The sequence below is a fragment of the Heptranchias perlo genome, chromosome 1, assembly GCF_035084215.1.
Source record: "Heptranchias perlo isolate sHepPer1 chromosome 1, sHepPer1.hap1, whole genome shotgun sequence".
Lineage (NCBI taxonomy): Eukaryota > Metazoa > Chordata > Chondrichthyes > Hexanchiformes > Hexanchidae > Heptranchias > Heptranchias perlo.
Window position 1 is genome coordinate 47466161 of NC_090325.1, and position 23171 is coordinate 47489331.

The 23171-nt window shown below is 43.0% G+C and overlaps 1 protein-coding gene across 21 annotated transcripts in view; it reads left to right on the forward strand.

Annotated features, from left to right (window-relative positions):
* celf4 (CUGBP, Elav-like family member 4) overlaps nt 1-23171 on the forward strand; it is an 890875-nt gene that overhangs the window by 381253 nt on the left and 486451 nt on the right. The gene's annotated exons all lie outside the window — the stretch shown is intronic.

A 23171-nucleotide genomic window follows, 5' to 3' on the forward strand; every position in this document is an offset into this window, starting at 1 on the left:
ACGGGTGGGTTGGGGGGGGGGGCGGAGGCAGTAAAAATTATCAAAGTTTGAAGCGGGAACGAATCATGGCTCTAACCCGCCGAATAACGCGTTTCACCCAAATGCATCTGGGTGCATGCGCTTCAGAAACCCAGAAGTCCCGCCGCCAATTAACACCAGCGGGATGACATTTAAAGAAGCAATTAAGATAGTTGAAGTAGTTAATTGAATTAAATTTTTGTGGATTGAGGCAGACAAGTGATTTTAACTCTACCTGAATGTGTCGCCTGTAGCCTCTGAAACACGCCATGGAACGGGAGGTGAGTTGCAGCCGGCAGCCATTTGGACCTTTAAACCAGTGATTGACACGTGAATAAAAGGTGAGTTTTTGCAGCAGGGCAATCAGTTCTCTCAGGCAAACCTTTGGCTGGGAGTTCTTTATGTTTAGACTGAGATTTCTTTGTTCACATTCAGAATTCTTGTGCTCGCACATATTTACCTACATTTTGGACCGCCTCAAACTGACGCCATCAGGATGGGGGGGCGGGGCGCAATGGATTTATTCAGCAGTGCATCTGAGGAGGAGGCACATCACCATCCCTGGCAGGCAGGGTGTGCAGTTCTGGGACTTGCAGCTCCACAAGACAGAGGTGTGCCACAAGGACCTGCAGAACAGCAGAGAGGGGACCAACGGAGGGGCCGAGGTCGCAGGAGGCACTACCCTCGTGATATGGTCTACAGGCAGAGGCTGACCTTACTGGACCTCTTTGAGGAGCAGTGCCTACGAAGGCTCAGATTGAGTCGCCAGGTGGCCAAGACATCTGCAGCCTTCTTCATGCAGAGTTGCTCCCGGATGGATTTGGTGGGCACACATTGCCCGTCGCAGTTAAAGTCACCACTGCCCTCAATTTCATTGCCTCCAGATCCTTCCAGGGTGCCACCGGTGACATCGCCGGGGTCTCTCAGTTGCCTGCACGTAAGTATATATGACACGTCACAGATGGCTTGTTTTCAAGGGCATCCGACTACGTCAACTTCCCCATTGCAATTGATTGCACACACGTAGAAATCCGACCACCTCCACATAAGCCAGGAATGTTCATCAACCAAAGGGGATATCACTCCATCAATGCATAACTGGTTTGCAACCACCGGAAGAGGTTCCTGCAGGTGTGTGCCAAATTCCCTGGCAGCTGCCATGATTCCTTCATTCTGTGCAAATCCAAAATCCCGGCCCTCTTCCATGCACAAAACAGGGCTGCCTGCTTGGAGACAAGGGATACCCCCTGCAGACGTGGCCCATGACACCTCTGAGAAACCCCACCAATGAGGCACAGCAGCGGTACAACGACAGTTACATCACCACCAGGTCTGTCATTGAACAAGCCATAGGAATGCTGAAGTTGCGCGTCAGGTAGCTAGATCGATCTGGGGAAGCCCTGCAGTACTCACCGGCGAGGGTGTGTAGAATGATAGTCATGTGTTGCGTCCTGCACAACATCGCTCAACAGAGGGGGTTACCTGTGGATGAGATCCCATGTGCTCAAGAAGCAGCCTCACCTGCCATCAACATTGAAGAAGAGGAGGAGGAGGAGGACGATGACAATGGGCGAACCATCGGCAGAGCAGCGGCTTACCTGGCTGCTCGTCATGCCAGGGAGTCAGTCATATTTGATAGATTCGCATAGGGAGATCTGCAAAGTGACTCTAGTCAAGTACTCAGACCACCTGTAATGACCACCAACACCAACCATCTCCCCCCGCAACCAGGTTGCACAAAACAGTCCTACAGCCACACGTACACCCACTGTAAACGCACCCAATGGGTGGCATCAAGTCTCGCCGTTCATGATGAAGCTCATGAAAGGGCGATTCACAAAAGGGACTCAAGAATGGGCAAGACGTGGCAGTGGCAGTGGTAGTGGTAGTGAGAATCATAACATTTAATGTGAATTTAACAAAAAACAAATATAAATGAAAAACATGACAGTCTGTCAGCCACCCTTGCGTATACCCTTGGTGATTACAAAACCATTAACTTCCTCCTCTTACAGCTTCTATGTGGCGCATCCCCTGTGGCTACAGCAGAGGTAGTGGCAAGTTGCTCAGATTCACGCCCGCATTGCTTAGATGCTTTCAGCCTACGACCTCTGGGTTGCGGAGCCCGAGAGGGCCCCTCCAAAGACTGCTCCACCTGCACCTGTGCAGAGGCAGACTCGGCCATCGGGAGAGGAGGCAGCATTTACGGGTACCAGTTGAGGGGAGGGGCAACAGGTGAGGCGTGGGAGCACTTTGAGTGGCATCCCCACTTCCATGTCCCCTTTTGCTATCATCCCTCTCCTGGGCCACGGCCACATCACTCCTGCCATTCAGTTGGACAACAGCTTGGAGCAGATCTCTGATGCGTTCTAAGGCCATGGATAAAGTATCTGTCTGCCTGTTTAAGGTGGCAGACATGTTGGCATCCAGAATCCGCACAGTCGTTGTCTGGGCCTGAATGAATTCATTTGTGAGCCGTGCTTGAAGCTCAATGGAGGCTGCTAGTCCTTCCATTGTAGACATTCCCGCACTTACCTGCGCCACCAGTCCACTAATGCTGGAGGTGAACTCCAGGACTCCACCAGCCTCTGCATCAATGTGGAGACAGAACATGGCACGTCTTCCAGTACGTTGCAAAGGTGCATCTGTACCTCTATCATTCTCCTTTTCAAGGATAGCCCCCGGGGTTCAGCATCTGTGCCAAGCTGAGAAGAGCTTGGAGAGGAGTGTGTCCACTGACGTGGACTCTCCACCACTGCCCCTGCCACCAGTGTCTGCTTGTGCTCACTTGTGAGTGGTGAATCACCAGGTGACAACCCAACTATCTCTCTAATAGGACCCACCGAGGTGTAAGTATCTGCACTGGTGCATGGCTCACTAAGATGTGACAGAGGCAGGGAGCTCCTCTGAGGAATCGCCCTCATGCGCGTCTTCAGTCCACGATGCCCCTGGAAGAGAACATACAGCAATATTAAGAATCATCTCAGAAGTAATGTTGTGATGAGCATACTGCGGTGTGCCACAGTTCAATCATTGATAACATCAATCCATGTTGTGCGTGTGGAATGTTAAACTTCTGTCACCAGACGTTTGCAGGGCCAGTCTCGGCATTCCCAGCTGCCAGGCGCTCCACCGTATGGCTTAGCTCCAAGACCTCCTCCTCCGCCTCTGTGAGGGCCTCTATTTGTGGGGGCCTCCCTCCAGTCCTTGCCCTCTCCCTTGCATTTTGCGCTTTCTTCTACAAGAGGAGAAAGTACAGACGTGTGAGTGAGTGAAGATGACGAGGTCACCTGATGAATGCATTGCTCTGGGTCAGGATGACACTGAATCAGATGCATCAGTGGGTCACTATCAGAGAGATTGGTCACATTACATCAGGATTGGGGTGAGTGGGAGAGGTGGATGCACAAATTGGGGGGTGAAGAAGTGCACAGAAAGTGAAGGCAACTTGACACCGAGTCTTAAGTGGGTGTGAAGAGTGATGTGATAGAGTAGGCTTTGCAGGGCAGTGTGAGGGTCGGGGGTGGGGGGGGGGGGGCGGTAATGTTCACCACAGAATGCAGGTGAATCAGTAACTGTACTCACTTTTCCTGACCTGGTTAGGACATTAAATCGCTTCCTGCATTGCAGCCACGACCGGGGCGCCGTGCTCCTGCTGCTTACCCGGTCTGCCAACTCCAGCCACGCCTTCTTTGTGGCAGAACTAGGTTTCTTCCTCCTGTCCAGTGGGTATAGCACCTCCCTCCTGTTACTGACAGCGCCCAGTAGTGTCTCCAGTCTGAGAACCTGAGTGCAGGCTTTGCTCTAGGACATTCCACACACATTTTTCCTCCTTTCTCCTTCAAAATGCATTGTTGGAGTTGCCCTTTAAACAGTGGGCTTTAAATGCATCATGCAGGTGCGCAGTACACCCGCTGCGCAGCTTGAAGACGCGAAACCCGGAAGTTTAGTTAAGTGGCTTCAATTGACTCGCGATTGCTCAGGAACACGCACAAAAATTTTTTTCAGGGCTCTCCACTCGCATATTAATCACTGAGGTCCTGCCTCATTATTAAAATTTAGGCCATTATAGCTTTTGTCAGTCACCCTTGTCTCCCTTCGACCTTTAGGTCATTAAAATCAAATCTAAGTGTAACCATTTCCTGACTTGCCTCATTCTTCTTTCTATGCTTTGCTGCTTTTTGGTGTCCTGCATTATAGGCTTTGGCCATTCACCTCAATAATGAAAATAATACTCACAAGTTAGGGTTACACGAGCCTATGCATATAGACGGACTGGACATATAACATTGAAACCCTTGAGATGTCAGTAAGAATGAGTACAACGTGAAATACCAAGGTAATGCAGTAGGGCATGTGTCTTAGCGGCAACAGGCTGAGAGTTTCATTCGGAGAGTGGCTTGCCATTCAAATTTACTTGCCTCATTTGGTTGTTTCTCGCAGTTCTTTTTTAAAATCATTTTAGAAATTATTAAAAACTAAAGTTACTCTTGCACTCACCCATACCATTTTAGATTATGTTTCCACCTGCCAGCCACAGAGCTCATATTGATAGTGGTTTGGAAACCTCAGTGGCCCAAAGCATTGAGTGGTGGTGAGTGACAGCCAAAGGGAGAAAACATCATAAAAAGCACATCTACAGAACTAAAGTAGCAGCACTGAGTACATTTTAATTGATTTGACATTTTTTTTAGGCCTTTTAGTCAAACATCATAATTCAAGGTTTCATGCAAGGGTTTTCTTAATGGCGAGTCTCCAATGAATCTAGTTGAGACACTTTCCATCAATTTTAATTACTCCAGAAATAAAAATGAAGTCATTAAGTTAATTTTTCATTAAAAATCATTACAAATTGTCCTACATGAGAAATAACAAGTACATTTATTGACTCATAAAGTATACAGTTTACATTTTTTATAATTTAAAAATGAGCAAAGAACAACTGATCCTATTGTTCTAGACTGTAGTGTCATCTAGCATATTCTCTTATTGGCTGTTTGCATTGTATTCCTCCAACTCACAACTCACAGCCCACCTTTTGCAATATGCAGCTATATTGCTTTCTGCGGTGCTTTTATTTGTTTCCTTGGCCTGTGGCCACAGCCCCAGGCATTGAGGTTCGATGGGTTTCACTGCATGATTATGTCTCTGCCACTCCCTCTGCATTGGATCTAAAATATACATTTAACCCTGATCATCTCCAAAGCAGAATTGAGCAGCTCTTGATTCATTTATTAGCTCCAGAACTTCTAGGTCTGTATTACTTAGCAGCTATCAGCAGCAGCAACTTGATGGGTGTAGCATTAAGACTTAAATTTATTTTAAACGTGCAAGATTGACGGAATTAAGAGAAGCAGTTGGGTAACAGTTACTTTTCCTGATCTTGTTACTGGTCCAGAACAATATGCTGGCCCATTTTACTTGTCAGGACTAAAGTCACTTAAAACATCTGTTCCAATTTGTACATCTAGACATTGCTTTTCATATAATCATAGAATGGCTACAGCGCAGAAGGAGGCCATTTGGCCCATTGAGCCCATGCCAGCTCTTTGGAAGATTTGGAAGTGGCTATGATGAACTGGCATGAATGAGAACCATCTGTAGATGATGGTGTCTTTGTGGTGGGAAGGGAAGAGGTAAACAGGACTGCTCATGTGGCAGATGTGGTAGTTAATGTGGATAAATGTGAAGTTATCCACTTCGGAAGGAAAAACAGAAAGGCAGCGTATTATTTAAATGGTGATAAATTGGGAAATGTTGATGTACAAAGGGACCTGGGTGTCCTTGTACACCAGTCACTGAAAGCAAACATGCAGGTGCAGCAAGCAGTTGGGAAGGCAAATGGTATGTTGGCCTTCATTGCAAGAGGATTTGAGTACAGGAGCAAGTATGTCTTACTGCAATTATACAGGGCCTTGGAGTATTGTGTGCAGTTTTCGTCTCCTTGCCTAAGAAAAGATATACTTGCCATAGAGGGAGTGCAGCGAAGGTTCACCAGACTGATTCCTGAGATGCCAGGACTGTCGTATGAAGAGAGATTGGGTCGACTCGGCCTGTATTCACTCGAGTTTAGAAGAATGAGAGCGGATCTCATTGAAACATATAAAATTCTGACAGGGCTAGACAGACTGGATGCAGGGAGGATGTTTCCCCTGGCTGGGGGATCCAGAATGAGAGGTCACAGCCTCAGGATATGGGGTAGGACATTTAGGACTAAGATGAGGAGAAATTTCTTCACTCAGAGTGTGGTGAACCTGTGGAATTCTCTACCACAAGAGGCTGTGGAGGCCAAATCACTGAATATATTTAAGAAGGAGATAGATAGATTTCTGGACACAAAAGGCATCAAGGGGTATGGGGAGATAGCGGGAATATGGTATTGAGATAAAGGATCAGCCATGATCATAGTGAATGACGGAGTAGGCTCGAAGGGTCGAATGGCCTATTCCTGCTCCTATTTTCTATGTTTCTACGTTTCCATGTTAAGGGAAGTCTCCCGTATAAGCTCAGCACATGTCTCTTGAATCTGACAATGAGTTCTCCTCTGCATCGTTTCCAGGCTGCATCTGCTCCTGTGGCTGATCTCTTTGCTCAGGAGGCTCCTTGGTAATACCAGCTGAACAATATTGCAGAGCACTCCTGAGACCAACCCAGGCACCTGAAGCACGTCTTCAAAATTCAACTTGTGATGATTCTGGTAGAAGAATGGGTCTTATTATAACTATGCTCTGTTGCTGTCTCAGGGAAGTGCATGAAGTCATCAGCCACGACTGCAGAGGGTAACATTGATCCCCCAGGATCTACCCAGAAACCTGCCTTTTTGGGTCAAAGAGTGCGTGCAAGATAGACTGCCTTAAAATGAAGGCACTATAGTAACTGCTAGGAAAATGGCCATTCACTTGCATAATTCAATGCCACGAGTCACAAATGAGGTGGACATTGAGACACTGGACTGCTTTCCTGTTGATGTAGGTGATGAGATTGAACAAGGGAGCAGGTATAGTCACGTGACTGAAATCTATGACTCCTTAAACCTTGGTGAGTTCTGCTGCTCTGTAAAATTGTAATGTCCTGTCATGCTACTGCAGATTGTCCGTGGGTAAGTGAATGAACAGGTTTGCAGTAGCAAACAATGCATCTGTGACTTGATTTACATATCTGTGCACAGCTGACTAGCTTGAGCTACTATTGTCCCCGGTGCCAGTTGAAATGATTCCATAACACAAAAGGTCAGGGTGGTTGTGACCGTCACAGCCATTGGCGGCATGAAGCCAACAGCGGACTGTAGGTCAGGTTGCAGCATGTGACATAACTCACCAATGGCTTCATTTGTGAGGTGCATCCTCGATAACCAATGTTCCTGGATCAGCTTTTGGAAGGAGCACCTTGGTCTGTATATATTCCAATGGGAGTACCACGTTATGCCTAACCAGCCCGGCCTCACTCCATTCCTCCTCTCAAAATTGTGGAAAGCACAAAGGTATATATTGAACCAATTATCATCAGCAAGGACAAAAATGATCAGAATCAGCTAAACAACAACAACAACTTGCATTTATATAGCATCTTTAACATTGTAAAACGTCCCAAGGCGCTTCACAGGAGCGATTGTCAAACAAAATTTGACATCGAGCCACATAAGGAGATATTAGGACAGGTGACCAAAAGTTTGGTCAAAGAGATAGGTTTTAAGGAGCATCTTAAAGGAGGAGAGAAGTGGAGAGGTGAAGAGGTTTAAGGAGGGAATTCCAGTGTTTAGGGTCTAGGCAGCTGAAGGCGATTAAAATCGGGGATGCGCAAGACGCCAGAATTGGAGGAGCTCAGAGATCTTGGAGGGTTGTAGGACTGGAGGAGGTTACAGAGATTGGGAGGGGTGAGGCCATGAAGGGATTTGAAAACAAGGATGAGAATTTTAAAATTGAAGTGTTCCCTGGCCGGGAGCCAATGTAGGTCAGCGAGCACAGGGGTGATGGGAGAACGGGACTTGGTGCGAGTTAGGATACAGGCAGCAGAGTTTTGGATGAGCTCAAGTTTATGGAGGGTGGAAGATGGGAGGCCAGCCAGGAGAGCGTGGAATAGTCAAGTCTAGAAGTAACAAAAGCATGGATGAGGGTTTCAGCAGCAGATGAGCTGAGGCAGGGGTGGAGACGGGCAATGTTAGAGGTGGAAATAGGCAGTCTTGGAGACGGAGCGGATAAGTAGCAGAGTGTCTATTGCCACCACTGTGTCAACCAATGAGTTGCACTGTGTCAGCCAATGAGTTGGAGGCGGGGCGCAACTTACGTCAAGACTCACAGCAAACAGTCTATTTTACAGCAAACAAAGTCTATTTACTCAGCAGAGTCCGTTTAAACAGCGCACTACGGCAAACGGTCTACAGAGTCTACTTAAAAATAGTTTCTACGAACTACAGCAAACAGAACTAATGACCAAAGTGGGGTGATTACATCTCCCGATAAAAGCAGGGCGATTTCTCCAGCAAAATGCATTGAGTGAAGGATAGTTTCATACACACTGTGGGTGTAAAATGAACCCAGTCACTTACAGCAGTGTGGTCTCCAGGCGTGGTTGACGGGAGAATTTCCCAGTCATTACCATTCTGGCCGGGAATAGTGGTGTCACTATATGCAGCCGATAAGTAATCAGAAGCTCATCTCAGGGTCAAATAGGACGCCAAGGTTGTGAACGGTCTCATCCAGCCTCAAACAGTGGCCAGGGAGAGGGTTGGAGTCAGTGACTAGGGAACGGAGTTTGTGGCGAAGACCAAAGACAATGACTTCGGTCTTCCCAATATTTAGTTGGAGGAAATTTTTGCTCATCCACGGACAAACAATGTGACAAATCAGAGCAGTGGAGGGATTGAGGGAGGTGGTGGTGAGGTAGAGCTGGGTGTCGTCAGCATACACATGGAACCTGATGTGTTTTCGGATGATGTCTCCGAGGGGCAGCATGTAGGTGAGAAATAGGAGGATTAATCCTTGGGGGACTCCAGAGGTAATGGTGCGGGAGCAAGAGGAGAAGCCATTGCAGGTGATTCTCTGGCTATGACTGGATAGATAAGAATGGAACCAGGTGAGCGCAGTCCCAACCAGCTGGACGACAGCGGAGAGGTGATGGAGGAGGATGACGTGGTCAACTATGTCAAAGGCTGCAGACAGGTTGAGAAGGATGAGGAGGGATAGTTTACAATCGTCACAGTCACATAAGACGCCATTTGTGACTTTGAAAAGGGCCATTTCGGTACTGTGGCAGGGACGGAGACCTGATTGGAGGGATTCAAACATGGAGTTGCGGGAAAGATAGGCACAGATTTGGGAGGCAACAACACATTTAAGGACTTTGGAGAGGAAAGATAGGTTGGAGATGGCGTGGTAGTTTGCCAGGACAGAGGGGTCAATGGTTTTTTTGAGGAGGGAGGTGATGACGGCAGATTTAAAGGGGAGGAAGACAATACCTGCAGAGAGGGAACCATTAACAATATCAGCTAACGTGGGGGCCAGGAAGAGAAGTTGGGTGGTCAGCAGTTTGGTGGGAATAGGGTCTCATGGTCAAGATGACCTCGAACTGAGTATGAGGGGAGATAGGAAAGAAACTGGAGAAAGATGCAAGTTCAGGGCTAGGGCAGGGGGAACGGTAGAAGAAGTTTGGCTTGGTGGACTAGGGGAAGAGAGAGAAGCAGCAGAGGCAGCTGAATGGATGGCCTCCAGCTTAGTGACAAAGTAGTCCATGAGTTCCTCACTCTTGTTGTTGGAGATGAGGGCGGGGAAGGCAGGGGAGAGGGTTTAAGTGGATGGTTTTTTAGTGGAGAAGAGAAACAGGAGGTTATCTTTGCATTCCAGGATGATCCTGGAATAGCTAAGAGAAAAGCTTTTAATGAATCCTTTTTTAACAGCAACTGGACCCTTTAAATCCACCCCCGCCTTTTACTTATTGCCTCTGAATACTGGATGCCCATTTTATATGGGCATTATTAACATCCAGCATCAATGAGGTGGAAATGATGGAAAATGGGATGCATGACATCACTGCATCATTACTGCCTCATTTAAATACACCAGCCCACATTTGGACCAGCACATCCAACATCCAGTGAATGTGGCATCAGAAAATCCAGCAAAAAATTCCAATCTTTAACCTGTCTTTCTCTTTCTGAGAGTAACGAGTTGTACATTTCTAGCATTTTTAGTTTTTATTTTGGATTTCCAGCATTCACAGATTTTTTTTTGTTTTATCTCTCTTATCTCAACCTTCAATGCATGTAATGATGTCACATTATTCCTTTCCCCCAGTGCTTCAATCAAAATGGTAGACTTGGCAAAGAGTTAAAACTTCTAAGGTCTCTGTAGAAATAGCATTAAAATTGAAGCCATCATCATAATAAGAAAACCACTGCCAAATTCTATTAATCGCTTACCTTCATATCACTAAAACTATCCAGAGTGTGATTAGATTCAAATATTGCTTTTACATTGATTTCAAAAAGTAGAATCATAGATCTTAATTTCTATAATATACTTTGAATCCCAATGTGGCTTTACTTTCTAATGTAACAATGATACTCAAAAGATGTAAGATTAATAGTCTTATCAAAATGGTATGTAGAGCTCCCCTGATGGCTAAGTGGGTAAATATATTACCTAGTGTGATACTAAGCCGTATGGAGCAGAAGGTTCCAGGTCTAATCCACAGTCGCTGCTGAGTTCGCCGATGCCAGCAAAATCAGAGGTGGGACTGTCACAAAGTGCCATAGTGTCCAGGCAAGCGAGGGAAAAGATCAATTAGGTATCCTACTTCTCACTGCTATGCGGTGCCTCAAACTGGGAACTGTGTGTGTATGTGGACATCCAGTGAAGGGCCAGGTTAAGGCTCAGCTATGATGTCTTCCATTGCCTGATAGCTTACTACGCTCACTATCCAGGTTCCTGCATGAAAAATAGCAACTTGAGTTCAATACCAGAGAACTGTGTGTATGTGGAGCCATACTGCCAGAAGCAGTGCCTTCAGGAGTGGTGAGAAGAAAACTGGAGGAAAGTATTTAACAAAAAAATGATGCTAACTTAGGATCATAAAATGTTAATATGTTTCAGTGTGCGGTGTCACAGGCCCTTCATGCCTGTGACACTGCAAGCTTCACATCGGAACTATCAGCCTAAAACTTTAACTTCTTAGAAGTTACAACATGGAAACAGGCCCTTCGGCCCAACATGTCCATGTCGCCCAGTTTATACCACTAAGCTAGTCCCAATTGCCTGCACTTGGCCCATATCCCTCTATACCCATCTTACCCATGTAACTGTCCAAATGCTTTTTAAAAGACAAAATTGTACCCGCCTCTACTACTGCCTCTGGCAGCTCGTTCCAGACACTCACCACCCTTTGAGTGAAAAAATTTCCCCTCTGGACCCTTTTGTATCTCTCCCCTCTCACCATAGAATCATAGAAGTTGGAGAGGTGTCAGGCATTTTGGGAACAAAGGGACGACAAATTGGGGCAGAACTCAACTCTGCTGAGTTTCATTGGCAAATTCCATCAGAGGACAGGCACTTCCTCCGCCCAGCCCCCCCCATCCCAATGCCAAGGTGGCATGTCTGGTGATTTCCAGGCTAGCAGAGAGATCCCACTAGATACTTTGCATCCGCCTTCACTAGAGGAGAGGATGCTGCCATTGTAGCAGTAAAGGAGGAGGTAGTAGCGATATTGGATAGGATAAAAATAAAAAGGAGGTACTTAAAAGATTTGCAGTACTCAAAGTAGAAAAGTCACCCAGTCCAGATAGGATGCATCCGAGGTTACGGAGGGAATTAAGGGTGGAAATTGCGGAGACCCTGGCTACAATGTTCCAATCCTCCTTAGATTATGGGGACGATGCCGGAGGACTGGAGGATTGCAAATGTTACACCCCTGTTCAAAAAATGAGAGGGGGATAAACCCGGCAATTACAGGCCAGTCAGCCTAATGTCGGTGGTGGGGAAACTTTTAGAGGCAATAATCCAGGACAAAATTAATTGGCACTTGGAAAAGTATGGGCTAATAAATGAAAGTCAGCATGGATTTGTTAAAGGAAAATCATGTTTGACCAACTTGATTGAGTTCTTTGACGAAGTAACGGAGAGGGTTAATGAGGTTGATGTTGTGTGTATCGACTTTCATAGGCATTTGATAAAGTACCACATAATAGACTTGTCAGCAAAATTAAAGGTATGGGATTAAAGGTACAGTGTTGCGTGGATACAAAATTGGCTAAGGGACAGAAAGCAGAGACTAATGGTGAACGGTTGTTTTTCAGACTGGAGGGAAGTATGCAGTGATCCCCAGTATTAGGCCCACTGCTCTTTTTGATATATATTAATGACCTGGACTTGGGTATAGAGGGTATAATTTCAAAGTTTGCAGATGAAATGAAACTCAGAAATGAATAAACAATGTGAAGGATAGTAACAGACTTCAGGAGGACAGAGACAAACTGGTGAAATGGACAGACACATGGCAGATGAAATTTAATGCAGAGAAGTGTAAAGTGATGCATTTTGGTAGGAAGAATGAGGAGAGGCAATATAAACTAAATGGTACAATTTTAAAGGGGATGCAGGAACAGAGAGACCTGGGGGTCACATACACAAATCTTTGAAGGTGGCAGGACAAGTTGAGAAGGTTGTTAAAAAAGTATATGGGATCCTGGGTTTTATTAATAGAGGCATAGAGTACAAAAGCAAGAAAGTTATGCTAAACCTTTATAAAACACTGGTTAGACCTCAGCTAGAGTATTGTGTTCAATTCTAGGCACCACACTTTAGGAAGGATGTCAAGGCCTTAGAGAGGGTGTAGAAGAGATTTACTAGAATGGCCAGGGTTGAGAGACTTCAGTTATGTGGAGGGGCTGGAGAAGATGGGGTTGTTCTCCTTAGAACAGAGAAGGTTAAGGGGCGATTTTATAGAGGTGTTCAAGATTATGAATGGTTTTGACAGAGTAAATAAGGAGAAACTCTTTCCAGTGGCAGTAGGGTCAGTTACCAGCAGACACAGATTTAAGGTGATCGGCAAAAGAGCCAGAGGCGAGATGAGGAAACATTTTTTTACGCAGTGAGTTGTAATGATCTGGAATGCACTGCCTGAAAGGGTGGTGGAAGCAGATTGAAGAGTAACTTTCAAAAGGGAATTCGATAAATACTTGAAGCAGGCTCGAAGGGCTGAATGGTCTACTCCTGCTCCTATTTTCTATCCTGGGAGCAAAAGAAGACAAATCTACGGCCAACCTGGCCTCTGGCCTCCCACTTCAGAATGGCAGAATGTTGCATAGATATTCCATCTGTTCCACAGAGTAAGTGCCCCTGTGGTGCTGTTTCTGGTGTGGGTGCCAACTACGATATGTAAATGATACCGTCCACAGGATTTGGGCCAGGGCTATGGTGGGACCAAAGTAACAGGCAGAAATTTCACCCATTGCACTTCCAATGGCACAAATGGAATGCACTGCCTGAAAGGGTGGTGGAAACTGATTCAATAGTAACTTTCAAAAGGGAATTAGATAAATACTTAAAGGGAAAAATATGACAGGGCCATGGGGAAAGAGCAGGGGAGTGGGACTAATTGGATAGCTCTTTCAAAGAGCCAGTATGGGCATGATGGGCCAAATGGCCTCCTTCTGTGCTGTACTTGTCTATGATTCCAACAGCGTCACTGGATTTTCTAGGTTATCTGTTCTAGCCCCACTTCCCTGTTGTTTACCTGTACATTTTTTTTCTTCAACAAGTCTTTACTAAACTTCCTTTTAAATGATATGATTGACCCAGCTTCACTATTCACTTGTGCTCATATATTCCAATATCTAAGAACACTTTCATGGAAAGAAAACTTTTAACGTTTCTCTTTCTACTTCTAAAACTAATGTGAGGTTACGCCCCTGTGGAAATAATCTATTTCGGCCAATGGAAACATTTTTCAAACAGTGGAATAATCGTTCATTATTCAATTTCTCAACCTCTTTCATAATTTAGAACAGTTCCCTTAGATCCCTCCATTAATTGGCTCCAGTGAAAGCAACCATAGGTTTTGAAGTCTCTCATCAGAGTTATATCCTCCCAATGGTAGCACCCCACTGAATCCACATTCAACCTTTTTTCTATGGCTCCAATCTAGAATAGGGTGCTCAAAACTGCACACAGTTCTCTACCTGTGGCCTAACAAATACGGATCGCTCTGCTCCTCCACCCCACTGAGTATTTTGCTAATTAGTATATTTTCTTTATTCTTTTTCCCAAAATATACACTTTTCAGCTATCTTTGTTGAACTGCATTTGCTACATATCTGCTCATTCCCCTAACCTCTCTATGTATTCCTTTAGTTTCCTGCATTCTTAGGCATAGTTTGCCCCTAATTTAGTTTTGTCATAAAATGTTGATATTAGTCCCTCTAGGCCCATTCCCAAATCATTTATGTATATGAAGAAGAAGAGATGTCACAACCAGACAGTATTTCACCTGTGGCCTAACAAAATTCTTGTACACATTCAACATCACCTCCTTACTATTGTCTTTAATGCCCCATGTATAATATTCAAAATCTCATATGCTGTTCTATGGCCTTTTCCACCTGCAATGCTGCCTTTAGAGATCTATGTAATTGTAGTACAGATCTCTCTGCTCCTCCACCCCAATGAATATTTTGCCATTTAGTATATTTCCTTTATTCTTTTTCCCAAAATATACCACTTTTCATCAATCTTTGTTGAACTGCATTTGTCACATACCTGCTCTTTCCCCTAACCTCTCTATGTATTCCTTTAGTTTCCTACATTCTTAGGCATAGTTTGCCCCAATTTAATTTTTGTCAGAAAGTTTTGATACTAGTCCCTCAATGCCCTTTTCCAAATAATTTATGTTTATGAAGAACAAAAGACGTCACACACAAATTGCTGGGGCAGACCATTAGCGAGGAACATCTATTTTCAGCTATCTTTCCGTTAGCCATTCTTCTATTCATGCTACCATTTTATTAGAGATCCAGTGAAAAAATTCCAGCATTTCAAGGATTAACATTGTATTAGGGTACCAGACACCTTCACTTGACTCTTGGGAAGAGAGCTTTAGTTGAAAAATTTGTAACACACTGATGTGAGAGTATTTAATAACAGCAGGAACACATCTGCCATACAGATGAGAGCCAGACTGGAAGAGGCTTGTTAGCTGAGAATGAATCAGCAATCTTCCCCTTCTGCCTTATCACACTTCAAACTTTTCCAGCCTTCTTGTCTTAACAAATCTCATCTAACAAAAATGAATAAATAAACAACTGACAGAGCTCAGAAAAAGAGCTGTGCATGACTATAACTAGAGGTACTTTACCTGGCCTACGAGTTGATTCCAGGGAAAGCTTTCCTCACTCAGCCTATAGCTTTGAAAATGTCATAGCCCAAAGTACGATCAAGTCCATTGCAGTTGAGAAGGAGCAACCTGCATGAACCATAGGGTGTGTTGCTGCTTGTTCTTTCATTTGATTTTGGACTTCCTGTACTTTAGTGGATTATCAAATACAATAAGCATGCAAAGACCAATCCAGCTGTCTTTATCACCTATTTCTCCTGACTGTGTCATTTGTACCTTTTGACAAATTGAGTATTTTCACATTCAGTGACTCAAGTCACCATAGAACATTGTGTTTGTGTTGTGCGATTGATATTCTTCACTTTATCTGCCACATGAATGGCCTTCAAACCAGCAACATATTCCCAGTTGAATATTTTGTTTCTTGGAAGTAAATTTATTGATGTCAGATGAGCTTGGGTCACTATCGATCATGAAGGATATCAACCATTTATTAAATTGTCAGTTTGTTTTAGCCCTAGCACCATGGTAACAATATAAATTATATTGTAATAAAAGGATGTGCAAAATTAACCTGATTTGTGATCTCCCGAAGTAAGGAGTTCATTTGCCCAACTTATGCCCAAGGTGATGTTTTTTGCACATGTTACTTTTTTCCATTGTTTATTCCACATTTCAGTGAATGTTTTGTTTAGCCCAATCATATTGATTAATGTGGTTGGAGACAAGTGAGTGCTTTGGCAATAGCTTTGAGCTGCATTGCATTCAATATGTTTATAATGAGCATTCTGATGTACTTATGCTGGAATAAGGGACAGAGTGCTGATCAAAGCGTGAAGCACAGTCTCTCATGCCCCTTCTTCAGCATAAGCTTTAAGTAGTTATGGGGAATAAAGCAAACACCAGTGCCACCACTTTCTAAACTCATAAAATACTGCATTGGATCATCTAAACTCAAAGAACTCAGCTTTATAACAGAATCAATGCCCCACTGTCTTAGCCTTTGAGTGTATAGTCTACTCCTTTTATTTTGACACTTGTAAAATTATAATCACATAAGTTTCAGCACAGAATGAGCCCATGTGACTACCTCCCAACCTAAACCATCTCCTCCAATCCCTCTCTTTGCTTTCCCCCCAACCTTTAATATTCTTTCTTTTTTACATGGTTATCTAATTCCCTGTTAAATGTTGTGATTGACTTAGTTTCACGAGTCACTTGTGCTAATTTATTCCATATTCTGATAAACTTTTGTATGATAGAAATTCTTTTGACCTTCCCCTTTATATTCCTTATACTAATCTGAGGTTACACCCTTTTGTTATTGATTCCCAACCAGTGGAAATAATCTTTCACTATTCGGCCTCCCAAACTCTTTTATTGTTTTGAATATTTCTATTAAATTCTTCACTTAACTGTCTGCTCCAGTCAATACTAGTTTTTTTTTAAGTCTCTCAGAAATATATGCTCCCATCCCTGGTATTATCCAAGCATATTCAATGCAAAACCCAGAATCCCATTTGTTCATTTTATGGCTTTTTCACATGCAATCCATTTTAGAGATCTAAGTATTTGTAGCCCCAGATCTCTCTTTATTCGATTCCAAATATCATTATTGAGGGCATATTCCTTTTTATTTGCTCATTTTCCTAAAATGTACTATTTCCAGATCTATCTATATGTATTTTTTCTATCTATAATGAACTGGATTTGCTAGATATCCCCAACCTATCCATGTTCCCTTGGAGTTTTCCTCTCAGTTTGTCTTGCCTGCTAATTTAATCAACTTTCGATATTATTCCGTCTATTTCTACGTCCGAATCATTTATGTTTAGACAAAAGAGGTCCCAACACCGATTCCTGGAGCACACCACTATCCATGTATACTTTGACAAGAAATTATATTCTCACAAACCCCAAAGAATCATAGTGTATTTTAAGAACTATAACCTTAGACTGTGCAGGAAAGCTTACCTCCTGATCTTTCCTTTTGCAACATACACAGCTCACTATGAGGTGCACGTGTTTTGCCTGCACATGTACAAATCTGCTTGCTTATATGTGACACAGGGGTCTCATGTCTCCTGAAGGCGTTATTTCTAGATACGTTTGATCAGGAAAATGTGAAAGAAACCAAAGAAGACTTGCCACGTGATTGCAAATTGGAATTCAACAAAACAATCCCCTCAAGCAGCACTCCCTCCTTTTGTTGCCAGTGAACAACTTGAAAACAGTATCCTTGGTGATGGTGTATTCAAGTTGCTGGCTCCTTCACGCTGCTTAACCCTTTACTCACTAAAATAAGAAATGTAGCTGTATTGTTACACACTTGATTGATTTTTTTGGATGGAGTGGGTTAAATGTTTTGTGCTCATCGCATAAGGGTGCCAGTGCTGCAAAATAGAACACATTTTCATCTTTTCTTCACAGAATCAGTGCCAATCACTCAAATATAGTATAGAACATTGTATAGCATGGATTAGACGTAGAATAAAGATCACCTCTACACTGGCCTAACACTGCACCTTAACCCTAGGCTACACTGATGGAATTTGGCTGTTTCCACTTATTTCTCTCTTGAAGGGGCTGACTCATGCCATGCTGCAATTCCACAAGCAGTCAGACCTCTCCAGCACTTTGCTGAAGTAACCATTCTTCAGTTGTGAGCCTGGTAATGAATATCAGTGGAGTATTTGACCATGGGGGCATCACAGCCATGTCTGATTATGCTACCGCCCATCATCCGCACACATGTAATTAACAGCATGAGTTACTCAATAGCAACCCTAGGATTGAGAACTATGGCTGATTGCCCCCATCCCCAAACTTGAAACGCTAATGCTAATACTAGCAGTCCTATTGTCACTAAGCTGAGACCATATAGACCAGGGATCGAGGTTCCAACCTCCATGGTCTGTATGGCCTAGTGTCACACCCCTTAGCATGTGTATCCACTGAACAATCAGGGCAACTTGAATGCTAATTCTCAGCTTCCTCAGAGTACAATGTAAATTGAAAGCAGAAACATTGGGGATAGCGTTTTACTATGTTAAATGACAATAGGCACATATATCAAAACCACTAAAAGTTTATATCAAAACCACCAAAGGTTTTGATATATGCACCAGAGAGTTAAATATTGGGCACTGAACATTGAAAGTATATTCAGTTATTAAAGTTGAAACTATGAAATGCGTTACGTTTCCTATTACTTTTAATAGATCTAAGATTAGATCATTTGAACACTATTGTATGAAATGAGATGACCGAGCAGCCTCATATACAGTATATTAGCCAATAGTTTAATGTACTGAAAAGACTCTTTGAATGCAATGGAATCACAGCCACAAATTGTATTTGACACCAATTGAAACCCTTTTTTGGTTGTGCATTCTCCTGTTACAATATGAACTACTATGACCATTCAGATTCCCTGAACCAAAGAATTGAAATAATATAGAATTCCAAATCGTTAAAAACTACAGTCTCACTCTTTACACTGGCCTACATGAGCTGATTTCAAAATGGTTCACACATACTCATTTATGTAGCACAGCCTCGAATAGGGATTAGGCCAGGGTAAAGTAGCTAATTATCTGTGCTAAAAATCCACCTTTAGATAAGCATCTTATTATTCCATCATTTCTTTTTCACAATTAATTGTAATCCTTGAAATTTGTGTTCCCCACTGACTCTACGTTAAGTAATTGAACTCCCAGATGGCCAGATCTTGGATGTGGGTAAATACAGTAAAGCTCCATTATTTTTTTTAAAAACTCATGGGAACCAACAGTCATTCTCACCAAGAGCGGTTCATCTTTAAGTTCTTCTTCTGACAAAAAGAGAGCTTCACTTAGGACCAGGGAAAGTACTGATGAAAAGAAAAATCATGAATGATGAAATAAAAATTAAAATTGCTAGAAACGCACAGCAGGGCAGTTAGCATCTGAAAGGGATGGTTTAACATTGTGGGTAGGATCCCGTGTCAGAACATGGTACATTGATCTCACAAAGGGTTCCACCTAGAATGTTTTTTTTCTTTTTCTTACTAAATTTCTGCCTCCCTCTTTGCTCCTAAAGAGTTGGATGTATGATTCCACAAAAGCTGGAAAACCCTCGAGCGCCTTCCCCAAATAGCTATTATTCGCATGTAAGCCTTGACAGTGAATGCAAAAGGGGAGGGGCAATCACATCCCAGCCTGATCCTGCCTTTACCTGATGTCCACACACACGGACTTTCAGAATGGGTGGCTGGATGGCAGTTAAGAACCCTGACCAATATTCCCCTCCAGTCCCTAACGCAGAGGCACTGAAGCCAAATATAGTTCCCCTGCTGCCATATTCAGGGCCAAGGTCAGCTAACGTAGCACTGATTGGTGGCTAAATCTGGGACATTTCTCATCTGTGTGGTTCAGATACTCACTGGATAAACTCGATGAACCATCGGGGAAGGCCAGCACCAGATCCAGAGTGGACAAGTTTGGTTAAAACCTAAAAGAGCATTTAAAATTTGTGCATTCAGTTTGAAGTGCAGTACTAATTGAGCAATATAATTTTCTTTAAATTGAAACATTTTTCTCGATATAACTTCTTAAAACAGGTTGCTCCGTTAAAGTAAATGGGAAAATTTGACCTGAATCCGGGAAACAATCTTCACCACTGTGATGTTTTTTAAATTGAGAAACTAAGGTGATGGGCCAAGTCTATGGTGTAGGACACCATCAACGATTAAGAGTAAAAGTGAAGATGAGGCAATTTAATTAACACCAGATTTGGCTTTCAAAAAACCACAGACTTTATGAAGAATGAGGAGGGTAAGGAGTTCCACAGTCTTAGGTCCTAGGGAAGAATGAGTTAGATAGGAGATAGTGCGATGAATGTTGATCTCAACACCGTGAAGATGATTCCACTAACAGTGGTAAATGAGCTGCTCTGATATGTAAATGTGTAACTGCAGTATTCAGTCATGTTTACACCTTAAATGATGACTGTTTCAGAGAAGAGGAAGATACAATTTTATTTAATCCTGAACATGAGTCCAGTCACTTTGCAGAAGAGAATGTTTGAAACTTTTTATTTTACTGACAGTGCTGTAATCAGGGCTGTTTTAGTGTTGCTTACCACTGCACCATTTTTTAAATGGCAAAATCAGCAGCGGGCAGTAATTTCTGCTGACTCGCCCCTGATTAAAATAATATGCCCAGACAGGCAGTAAACCTAACTGTCCATGTGGCTCCCAATGGAAAATGGGATTCTGAACATCGGCCAAGTAAAGCCGTTGGAGAATGGGCAGCTTCGATATCACCTACAGGATGGTTCCCACCAGCACCTTGAAGAGTTAAAGTATGTCATTTCAATGATTGTTCCAGACTACAATTAGAATTCATTACTTAACCGAATCTGTCTCACAACATAATTATCAGCGAGTGAAATAATCAACGTGCCTATCAGTTTTATAAAGGTAATTATACATCATCATTCTTGTACTTATTCACATGGTACAAAACAGCTGCAGTAGCAGTGGCCAAGCCTGTCATTTTGATGTGAGCGCCTCTTTGTTTTATATCATGATTGCGTAAACATTAGAATTTTGTATTTTTGGCGGAGATCATCTTTTTCAGCTTAAAGAAGCAGTTACTCTTGAGGCTTTATCAGCTCAATAAATGTTGTTAAGCTCCAATGTGCTGTGCAATAGGATGGCAGCTTCACTCCCACAATTTCTTTGTGCTGCTGAATAGAGCTTGGGCACTTCCCCATATGTTAGGAGGGAAAATCATAGTGAGAGTCGCCCCCGGCCATACTCTTGCACTGCCAGGTAGCCAGTTACGCAGTAACATTGACAGAGGCCTAGGAACAAGTCAATCATCTGCTCTCTCAGCTGGCAAATGGTTCATGCCTAAAGAGAGGAAAGCATAATAAAATACCTTCCTTAAAAAAAAAGCATGCATTCCCCTGACAGCCTACCACTGAATGTCACTACTAATACAGGTATGTTTGAGACTCCGAATGAGAGACTTTCCTGGATCTGTGCCCAGGTGCACTGGACACCGCGTATATTGGAAAACCAGGCAAGTCAGAGTACAGGAACCTGTCCAATTTTTCTTCCCGATTTTCCAACAGCACTCAGTCGATCCAGTGCACCTGCCCTGGGAAAATCTCTCCTCCAGTGTAATCACAGTGGTACTGCAACCCTTGTGAAAGGATAACATCTTCAGAAGGCTCTGTACTTTCAGATTTTTTTCACTCAACTTCTTACTCGTAACGCTGAAATATACCAAACCACATTGAAAAATCACATCACCATGGTAACCTAATGGTTGAAGTAATAAAAAAGCACTTCTTTCATCATCAGTGCAGAACAAGATTCAGAACATGACACATATGTAATTTGTGCTGTGAATGTGTAACACACATAAATAATAGAAAAATATTAATTGAATAGCAATTCACATTTTAAAGTATTGAGGTCACGGCAATGAAAAGTAAGTGCAGATATTAAATAATTTTGATCTTTTAATTTGTATTCATTTAAAGCAGCTATCCTGCATAATTTTGTTTCAGTTTTTAATTTTTTTTAAAACAAATATGTCTTTATTATCAGTCTTTTGTTCCTCTCTTCATTGCCCTGGCCAAAAGGGTAGACAGATGATTTCTTCCCAGCACCTGCCAGTGCTGCTGTGGAAGATTCGTGACATTGCTTCTGATTTTACCTCAGTTTTGTGGGGAAGTGTCTGACCTCTTTCTGGCATTTCTGCAATATGACAATGCCAAAATCAGAAACTCACAGTTTGGGGAATTATTGTTTTCAAACAATGTCCGATTAGTCTGGGGCCATGCATAATTCTCAACACTGCATTGTGTTGAAAGGGTAGAATTTGGGTTAGCCTTTACAGGGACAGTGCAGTTTTCTGTAAAACCAACAAATCAGTGAATGTTACCAACTTGGGAGTCTTGCATACCAGCACCGCTTGTCTCAGTGATCCTGTTTGAAGTTGGGACTTCCTAATTAAAATGGCACAGTGGCACTATGTTACACAATTTTAACTGAAAAGAAATTAAAATCTATTTTCAGACTTTCTGCAAAACCAGTGCATTCAATATCGACAGATGGGTTTTCAGTTACTTATTAAATAAAAGGAAAAATTATTAGGATGCCCTCAAGTGACTGATGTTGTCAGCATTTCTTTTCCTTTTAGGGCAAGTATAAATATAAGGTTAATTGTGAGACCACCATTTCTGTCTTTCTGGCAGGAAAATGCAGACACAGCTCCCACCTCTGATGAAATGCAAAGATAGTGGGCCTGACAAAGGCAAAAATGCTTCTCTCTTGCATAGTTGAAGTTGTTGCTGGTAGAACTTCAATAATAATTACCAATAATATGCTGCATGTCGGGCACTCCATTAATGTACTGGAGATCTAAAATGTATTAATTGCTGCAAATCTAGTGTTTAAATGTTATTATAAGTACTCTTATAGGTGCCAATATTTATTTATGTACATGGAAATGGCAGTCTTCTAAACCAGATTAAGAGAAATGCATAAAAAGTGTGGAACTTTTTTTAAGTATAATTTTCTTCCCTTCTTTCTACATCCCTGGCTAATGGAGGGGTCAGGGAAACCTGCTTCTAGGCATGTGCGGTTGTTGGATGGCTTTGGTGAGCAGCCTGCGGTGACTTTTGCTTGGATCTTTCATCCCTCTCTGTGGGGAAAGCATTTGGCTTCTGTTCTGTGCCTTTCCGCCTCAGCACAGCCAAGATCAAGAGCTCTCCCCATGGTCGAAGATTTCCCTTGATTGCTGTTTGTGAATTCACTACAAATAGTGAACAAAGAA